The sequence below is a fragment of the Tupaia chinensis genome, unplaced genomic scaffold (genome assembly GCF_000334495.1).
Source record: "Tupaia chinensis unplaced genomic scaffold, TupChi_1.0 Scaffold000383_1, whole genome shotgun sequence".
In the NCBI taxonomy this organism is placed as follows: domain Eukaryota; kingdom Metazoa; phylum Chordata; class Mammalia; order Scandentia; family Tupaiidae; genus Tupaia; species Tupaia belangeri.
In genome coordinates, this window is record NW_006159885.1 from 1560738 (window position 1) to 1569385 (window position 8648).

Sequence of the window (8648 nt, forward strand, 5' to 3'; positions counted from 1 at the left end):
TGGTGGTATTGATGGTGGTGGTGTTGATGGTGGCAGTGGTGTTAATGGTGGTGATGGTGTTGAGGTGCTGTTGGTGTTGGTGCTGGTGGTCTGGTGGTGTTGGTGTTGGCATTGATGGTGGTGTTGGTGTTGGTGTTGGTGGTGTTGGTGTTGGTCTGGTGGTGGTGGTGATGGTGTCGATGGTGGTGATGGTGTTAATGGTGGTGATGGTGTTGGTGGTCTGGTCGTGGTGGTGATGATGTTGATAGTGGTGTTGGTGTTGGTGGTCTGGTGGTGGTGGTGTTGGTGTTGATGGTGGTGTTGGTGTTGGTGGTCTGGTGGTGGTGGTGTTGGTGTTGATGGTGTTGATGTTGGTGGTCTGGTGGTGGTGGTGATGGTGTTGATGGTGGTGATGGTGTTAATGGTGGTGATGGTGTTGGTGGTCTGGTGGTGGTGGTGATGGTGTTAATGCTGGTGTTGGTGTTGCTGTTGGTGGTCTGGTGGTGGTGGTATTGGTGTTGATGGTGTTGATGGTGCTGTTGGTGTTGGTAGTGCTGGTGCTGGTGCCGTGGTACTGGTGCCGTGGTGCTGGTGTTGTTGTTGTTGGTGATCATGGTACTTCAGCAACCAGGGTCTGGAGCTCTGGGACAGAATTTCAGTTCCTTATAGTAGAAGTAACCAGACTACAATATGATGCTTTATTAATATTTTCTTTCATAAATCTGAGAATCAATATTGTCAACTTTTTAATCTAGCAAAATGAGGCAGTTCAAACAACCAACACCCCTATCACCTACCATCACCACGATTTCATAAAAGAAAAGTCATCTCATCACCAAAAGTAAAACAGACAAAAATCTCAGAAGAGGTCGCCATTTAAATTGGAAATGAAAATTAACTGTAAAAAGAAAAACAAAACAAAAAACTTCATTTCTGTTCTTTGTTTGCTGTTGATGGTCAGAAACTTTGTCATGACTCAGGGCTGATGGGCACAGTGGAGTTTAGGGTGCGGTCATGCTCAGGGTTCCTCTTCCTCGAGCTAGGCCTACCTCATGAGTCTTGCTGGCAAGGAGATGACTAAGGCTCGATGGCAGGTCCGAGGTGTCTGTCCTGGCCCCGAGTGCTGGTGCTAATCCAATCCGCCCATGCCTCCACAACTGGCACCTCTGAAGTCCTGCTGTAGACACTCCAGTCACTCACAGAGGTGAGGGCCTCTCACTTCTAGCCCAACCTGCTTCCCCCTTCCATTCCAGGGCCATGTGGGTCTTCTCTCACTACAGTCCTCCTTCCCTTTTGGGAACCTGTCTTCTGTATTTGGACCTCTGGCGCTCTTGAAGGGTTTCGACTGCATCCTTCTTTCTGTTCAGTCCCCATCCCTGGACCCAGCTTTGGTTTTTGTCTTCAGTTGCGTAGAACCTGCATCGGAGGTGAGAGCTCTGATCAGCCCTAGCAGCCACTGCGATCTGGACCCTGTACTTCTTCCACTCACGTTTCTCTGTCCCGCAGTTGGGCTGGAGTGGCTGCATGGGGTGTGGGAGAGAGGAAGATGGAGTCTCAAGTTGAGACACAAATGTAGGAAATAATAGGCCCCAGGGCAAGGAGCTGACTGGGTAATTAATGCAGATATGTGCTGAAGTCTGTCTCTCCGTCCTTCTGTAAGCTCCCTGAGCAAGGACATAGCCTGATGATCCTTCAGGATGTCATTTCCTATCTCCCCCAATTCTACATGCCCGTCCCTCCCCCAAAAATAACTAGTGGGCCAGCTGGTAGCATGGTGGTTAGGGTGGCTGCATGCTACATAGCCAACTTCATGGTTCGAATCCCAGACCTTGCAGCTTGAAAGACACACGGGGTGCTTGTGCGTGTGTGCCCAAAATTCCAAGAGGAGAAGGGATCGCAGTATTATCATTCCGCATTGTGTGCAGAAGGATGTTTTCCCTATCTTCCTCTCTGTGTCTCTCTCTCACCAGCACATGTGCCTTGTACCAAAATAAAAAAAACTAGTCGTCTATCCACAGTGTATTTGTTACTTTAAATTTGATCCCTTCATTCAGCACACATTTATTGGTTACTTGCCAAGAATGAGCTACCATGATAGGCACTTTGAGAGATACTAAGATGAATAAGACATGGGTGCCGCCCTCCAGGAGGAGGACTTGAAATAAAGTGGAAAATACAGAACACCTCAGGAAAAGTATGAAGGTTGGGTGGAACTGGTTTCACCTCCAAGCAGTTGGGTGGTTGGGGCCCATCCAATGGAACAGCCCAGCCTGGAAAAGAAATCTCCCACCAGGCTCCAGCTAGTCCCATTCAGCCTTGAACTTGGCACGGAGCAGAGGGAAGAGTTGGCATCTCAGCTACTTTGTTTTGTTTTCCAAGTTGTTGTTTTTTTTTTCCTCCAGTCGTCCATTTGTCTTGGCCTGCTGGTGCTCTTCCCCTGTCCCTCTTCCACTATCATCCTACATGCAACAAGACCTTTCCTCGAAAACAAGTGTCTCCACCTCCCATTGCAAGATAAGGCTGCCCTGTGTGTGTGTGTGTGTGTGAAGTTATTGATGCTCATTTTCATGCTGCATTTGACAGTGCTTGTCCTTACTTGTGGAAGCCCAAAAGTTGTGTTAAATGAAAGGTCACCAAAAAAGGACAAACAAATCCAAGAAACATTAAGCTCTCCAAAAACTAATTTGTAATGAATGGATTTAAGGCCCGTGATGAAGCTTCTTAAGAAGAGTATTCAGAAAGGGGTTGACGGGGAGAATGTTTCTGGCCAACGACAGATCAGAGAGTTCCACGACCTGCTTTACTTCACTGCTAAAGGACACTAGCAGCGGGTCATATTTCTCATGAGGACCATGGAGTGTGTCCCCAACAGAACACACTGTTACCTTTTGGTGGCCTGCCCAACCCATGCCACTCCTAGTGGTCTGCCTTCTGATCTGTGCCCAAGGTGAGGCTTTCCAAGCTTCCACAGCTTGTAGGAGCAGAGCCATCGCTTTCTTCCTGATGTGAAGGCATTAGAGTTGGGGCAGCCTGGAAGCTGGGGGGAAAGTATTCCAAACCAGAAATCCAAAGAGCTATTTAATTCCAGTCTTTGCTGTCCACCCCCCTCCCCGCAACGAGGACAAATTCCCTAATTTATCTTGGATTCTATTTCTCTGAACTGGAGAGTCTATAAAGTTCAATGAGTCTGTGCATACTTACTTAGTTTTAATGATTTAATAATAAATCTAATGCATAATCACTGGTTTTAAAAGATAACAGTGGTACAGAATATATGTAGAAAGGTCCTTCATTTCCACCCACCATCAGCTCCAAAAATTAATACTATAGAAAGGGGTCACCTTTCCAGAAACCGTCTACACCCACATGAACATATCACTAGGTGTGTTTAGATCCCACCTAGTTTCCACACCTGCCTAATAGCTTGGAATTCCCAGCCTTCCAAGACAAGATGCTGTCTTCTTAACACATCTTATTCTTTTGGCACCAAGATATGCACCCACCATCAGCTCCAAAAATTAATACTATAGAAAGGGGTCACCTTTCCAGAAACCGTCTACACCCACATGAACATATCACTAGGTGTGTTTAGATCCCACCTAGTTTCCACACCTGCCTAATAGCTTGGAATTCCCAGCCTTCCAAGACAAGATGCTGTCTTCTTAACACATCTTATTCTTTTGGCACCAAGATATGTTTATTTATATCTTATTCTTTTGGCACCAAGAAAGGTTTATGTCAGCACTTTTTCAGATAAGGAAAAGGTGTGGAGCTGGCTTCTGAAGGCCCAAGAACCAATTGTGCGTAACTATTCTGAATTCCTCATTGAATGATGTCACATTGGCAAGTTGAGATGGGCTCTGGTAGGAGTATTTACCATAGAAACTGGTAAATGCTACGTGCCAAGGGCTCTTTCCCCAACCCCTGCCTCCATACAGTTTATCAGCACACCACTGGGCCTGCAGAATATCATGCCTTTTTGAAAAAAATTTGCCAAAAAGTTCATTGAGAAAGAGAGAGGAGACTGAGAGAGAGAGAGAGAGGAGAGAGAAAGTGAGAAAGTGAGAAAGCATCCCCCAGGGGGAATGATCATACCACAATTCCTCCTTCTTCATTTCTTCCTCTTTTGGGGATTTTGGGCACACATACATGTGTTTCCAAGTCATCACATCTGGGACTTGAACTGTGAGGTCAGCCAGGTGGGAGCCAGCTGCCTTAACCACAGTCACAGGCTGGCCTGAAAGAATATGCTTTAGCAACCAGCAGATCCGCTCTGTATTGGGTTGTCAGAAAAGTCGTGATGTGTTTTTCTATGCAAAAATGCGTCAAAGCTTTTCTGAAACTCAATAGTTTGATGGACTCTATGGAGGTAAGGAGGCTAGACTTACAGGCGTTGTCTTTGCTGACAGAAGTTACAGAGTTCTGGGACCAGCAGTTAGCGTAATGGCTATGTCACTGGACTCCCATGTAGTTGACCATGGTTCAAGTCCCGGACCCGGTGGCTTAAACTCACGCTGGGGACGTGTGCATGCGTGCCCAGGATCCTGAGAGGAGAATGAAGGAGAAGGGATTGCGGCATGGCCATCCCCCCTGGGGGGTGATTTCTCGCTTTCTGTCTCTCTATCTCTCTCTGTCTTTCTGGTGAGCACTCGCGCCCTACAGCAAAAATCTCTCCAAAAACAAAACAAAACAAAAAAAAGAAGTTACAGAGCTCTGACCAAGATCATGGAGAGAGATGCTTGCGAGCAAGTTTCTCTACTGTGCCGCGCTGAAGTGGCACTTCAGACTTCACACTTTCGGCCTCTGCGTGGCTTGTCACAGTAGAACGAGGCCCCCAGCGAACCGCGCCTCATTCTCTCCACACTTTTCGGTATGATGTTGCGCTTCCCCCGTCAAGAGGTAGTCTCTTTTGTTACCTCTTTGAATCAGGATTTGCCTTGTGACCTTCTTCTGACCACTAGCAGCTGGCAAGAATAACAATGCGCAAATTCTAGACCTCAGACCTAAAGAGAAGTCTCGCAGTTTCTTGCCTCACCTGCTCCTAACCTGGAGACCAGCACACCCTGATGAAGCTTAGTCTGCTGGAGGATGAGAGGCTGCTCAGAGAGCTGACAACCAGCACCAGCTGCCAGACATGCCGTCGAATCAGGTGACTGTAGTCATGTGAGTGATCCCCGATGGGGCCATCAGAACCGCCCAAGCAGCCAACACACAGCACCGTGAGAAACGATGACTTTGCTATAAGCCATTACATTTCGGGGCGGTTTGTCAGACAGCAGTCACTAAGTGAAACGACTTCCACACCTGAAGACTATGGTAGGCCTGGCGACAAAGCTGGATGCCCCCTCCCTGCTCTTCCTTCAACCCGTCCTGGACCCCTGGCTATACACAAAACTCTACTAGAGTCATGCATTACGACATTTACATGAAGCTAGAAAAAAGTCTGGTGGATTCCACTAGAATCTAACTAACCTCTTCCCAGACCGTCATGTTGTTCTGGGATCTGTTTGTATCCATTTCCCTCCTTAGACTGGCAGTCTCTTGAGAGCAGGGACCATAAATTACTCACCGGTGTGACTCAAGAGCCTCGCACAGGCCCTGTACAGAACTCAGCACGCAACGGATAACACGGCGTGGAAGCCCAAGTTCAAGCCCAAAGAGCGGAGCAGGAAACTTAGAAGCCAATGGGGCGCATGGTGTTGAAACTCTAGAAGGTTTGCGAGATCAGCAGAGGAGCGGGGAGAGCAGGAGCTGAAGCCAGGGAGACCACTGGCTCGTGGGGTCGGCACTCGTCCCCTCTAACCCTGCCTTAGGCCAAGAGTCAGTGTCCTCAGCTGGGATGCTGGTAGCTTCGAGGACAAGCTATGGATCTTCAGACTGCGGGCCACCTTGAATTCCAGCTACCCACAGCCTCTGCTCAGAGCAGCGACTTTCCACAACAACTCACCAACTTTGGGCAAAATGCAACCTGTTTGTGACTCAGACCTGTAGCTCTGAGCTTCTAGCCCTCGGTTTTCCTGAGGCAAAGCAAGCATACAGAGGACACACGAGGAGACGGCATCCCCCACACACTTGTCATGCTCACTGATGAGCGCTTGTCCTGACAGCTCCTCTCTCCAGGCCCTGCCCTTAAGGCTGGGTCCCAGGCACTCCGGGGGCTCCCACGCACCTCTCCAGGGTAGTGGGGTGGCTCGGGAGGGTGTCTTCCTCTTTCTGCTGCTCTAACTCTGCTTTATACATCTGGGGACAGGGCCAGGACTAGGGGTCCATTGAGTCCAATGGGCCCGATAGCCCCTTGTTACTCCCCTTCCAGCCAAACCCAACTGTCTGGTGCTCGGACACTCTGTTCCCCAGCTCTAGACGTAAGGAAGGCAGAGGAGGAGGGGCAGGAGGAGGGAGGGAATGGGAAAAATTGCCTACCTCACCTTCCCATCTCCCTCATGACCTACAGAATAAAGTTCAACCCTGTTTTGGTAGGCAAAGCCCTTCCCAGGCTGGGCTCACCCACAATTGCAGCCTTATCGCACGGCCTCTCCCCAGGCTGACCCGACAACTGCAGGGGAGCCTCCGTCCAATCTGCGTCGTGCTGCGGAGCCTGGAGTGCCCTTTTGCCTCCCCTGCCCTCCTTTCAGGGCCTCGCTGTGCTATCCGCCCTGCCTTCCCCACTTCCCAGGCAGACAGCCTGGACGTGTCCCACGGCAACTGCAGCCCCTGCCACAATCCGTGTGCTGGGATAGCTGGCCTGCTCACTCCTTCCCGCGCCCACTCATTCATTCCTTCATTCCACACGTGTCCACTGAGCACCTGTGTGCCAGGCTCTGTGCTCGGTTTCCCGAACATGGCAGGGAACAAAGTGGTCAGGGTCTCTACCCTTACAGACTTCACAGCCCAGAGGCGGGGACAGCTATGAGGAAACAATGACAGAGGATTTCAGGGAGCAAGGAGCAGGGTGGGGGTCGCTCTAACAGTGAGGGTGGGGCGACTTCCCCTGAAGGAGTGAGCCACTAACTGAAAGTTCAGAGGGGGTAAATGTGGAGAGCGAGAGGGGAGGCTGCGGGCAGAAGCTTAGCGTGAGCCATGGCCCAGAGGTGGGAGAGAGCATGGCATATTTGAGGAAGCACAAGAGGGCCGAGGGAGGTGGTGCGAGCTCTGAGCTGCCTGGAAGGGCTGGCAGGGACCAGGTCCTCCGAGGATCTTGCAGACCGCAGTGAAGGCTTTGGTCCTTATCCCAAGAGTAATGGATTCACCCCAGTAGGGCTGGGAGGATGAGGACATGTCTGATTTACATTTTTAAATCCTTTTTTTTTTAAAAAAAGAATTATTTGTTTAATTTTATTTATTATTACTATGTGTTTTTAATTTGCTATACAGTATGTGCACTCATAGTGGGGGAGGGTGAGAAAGCAAGCTGCCGGCTCCAGGACTTGAACCGTGGTCTGTCTTGTGGGATCCAGCACCTTAACCACCATGTCACCTGCTGGCCCCTAATTTTTTTATTTTTAATTGTCAGATGCACTTACAGGGGGTGGGGAGTGAGAGGGAGAGAACGCAAGCCCCAGTGGGACATGATCACACCACAATCCTCCATTTCTCCATCCCTTCAGGATTGTGGGATACACAAACACACACACACACCTGGTGTGCTTTTCAAGCCACCCAGGGAGGAATTTGAATCACCCTTGGCCAGCAGCCAACCTCTGTGCTACAGGCCTGGCCCTGATTTGCATTTTTAAAGAGACTTCCCTCAACTGTAGGACGCAGCGTGGGTTAGCAAAGGGGCAGGAGTGATGCAGGGAGTCGGAGGCTGGTGCAGTGGTCCAGGGATCAGGAGCTCATTGCCTGGACAGCAATGGGTGGACTAGATCACCAGGCGGGACAGACTGACGGGCCCAGTGCCAGGTGGGGGACAGGGATGGCATAAGCAAAGGGGGTGTCCAAGATGGCCCCCCAGTTTCGGCTTGGAAATGTCTCTCCCACTAGCCCGGGGCTTACTCAGTCTTCTGTCCCCTGCACCCAGCATAGCATCTTGCAAAGAGCAGCCCTATGAATAGTGCTGTGGAAAGGAAATCCAGATCCTGGAGAACAGAGTTCACACGTGGGCAAACTCTCCATTAGAAAGTACATTAAAAATGGAATGAAAGCCATTTCTGCCAAACCATTTCTAGATTCTTGTTTAAAAAAAAAGTTAATTTCAGGGCCAACAGGTGGCATGGTGGTTAAGGCTCTGGACTTCACATGGTCAACCACAGTTCAAGGCCTGGATCTGACAGCTTGCTTTCTCACTTCCCTTCTCTCTCTCTCTCTCTCTCTCTGTCTCTCTGTCTCTCTGGTGAGCACATGTGACCTACAGCAAATTTTAAAATAATAACAAATGAAATTAAATTAATATTTTTTTTTAAATAAGTAATTACAAAATGCACAAATTCAGGCCCACCCTCAGTGGTACAGTTAGTAGCATTCTGAACTCCAGTGCTGGAAGCCACATGGCTAACTGCAGGATTGGATCCCCAGCCCCACCGACCTGCGACACACCAGGTGTGCGTGCAGGTATTCTGGCATCGCACACTCTGAGAAGCTGGAGTAGGGAGAAGAGGACCGTGGCGAGACGAGACCCCATCGAGGGGGCTTCCCTTCTTCTGTGCATGCATGCACGCTCTATTACGAATGAA

The 8648-nt window shown here is 49.6% G+C and overlaps 1 long non-coding RNA gene across 1 annotated transcript; it reads right to left on the reverse strand.

Annotated features, from left to right (window-relative positions):
* Positions 1–927: 927 nt before the first annotated feature.
* LOC106735419 (uncharacterized) lies at positions 928–6856 on the reverse strand. The gene is made up of 3 exons (XR_001370756.1): positions 6784–6856; positions 5549–5686; positions 928–1395 (listed from the first exon to the last, which is right to left on the reverse strand). It is a non-coding gene; the product is annotated as an uncharacterized LOC106735419 (long non-coding RNA).
* Positions 6857–8648: the final 1792 nt, after the last annotated feature.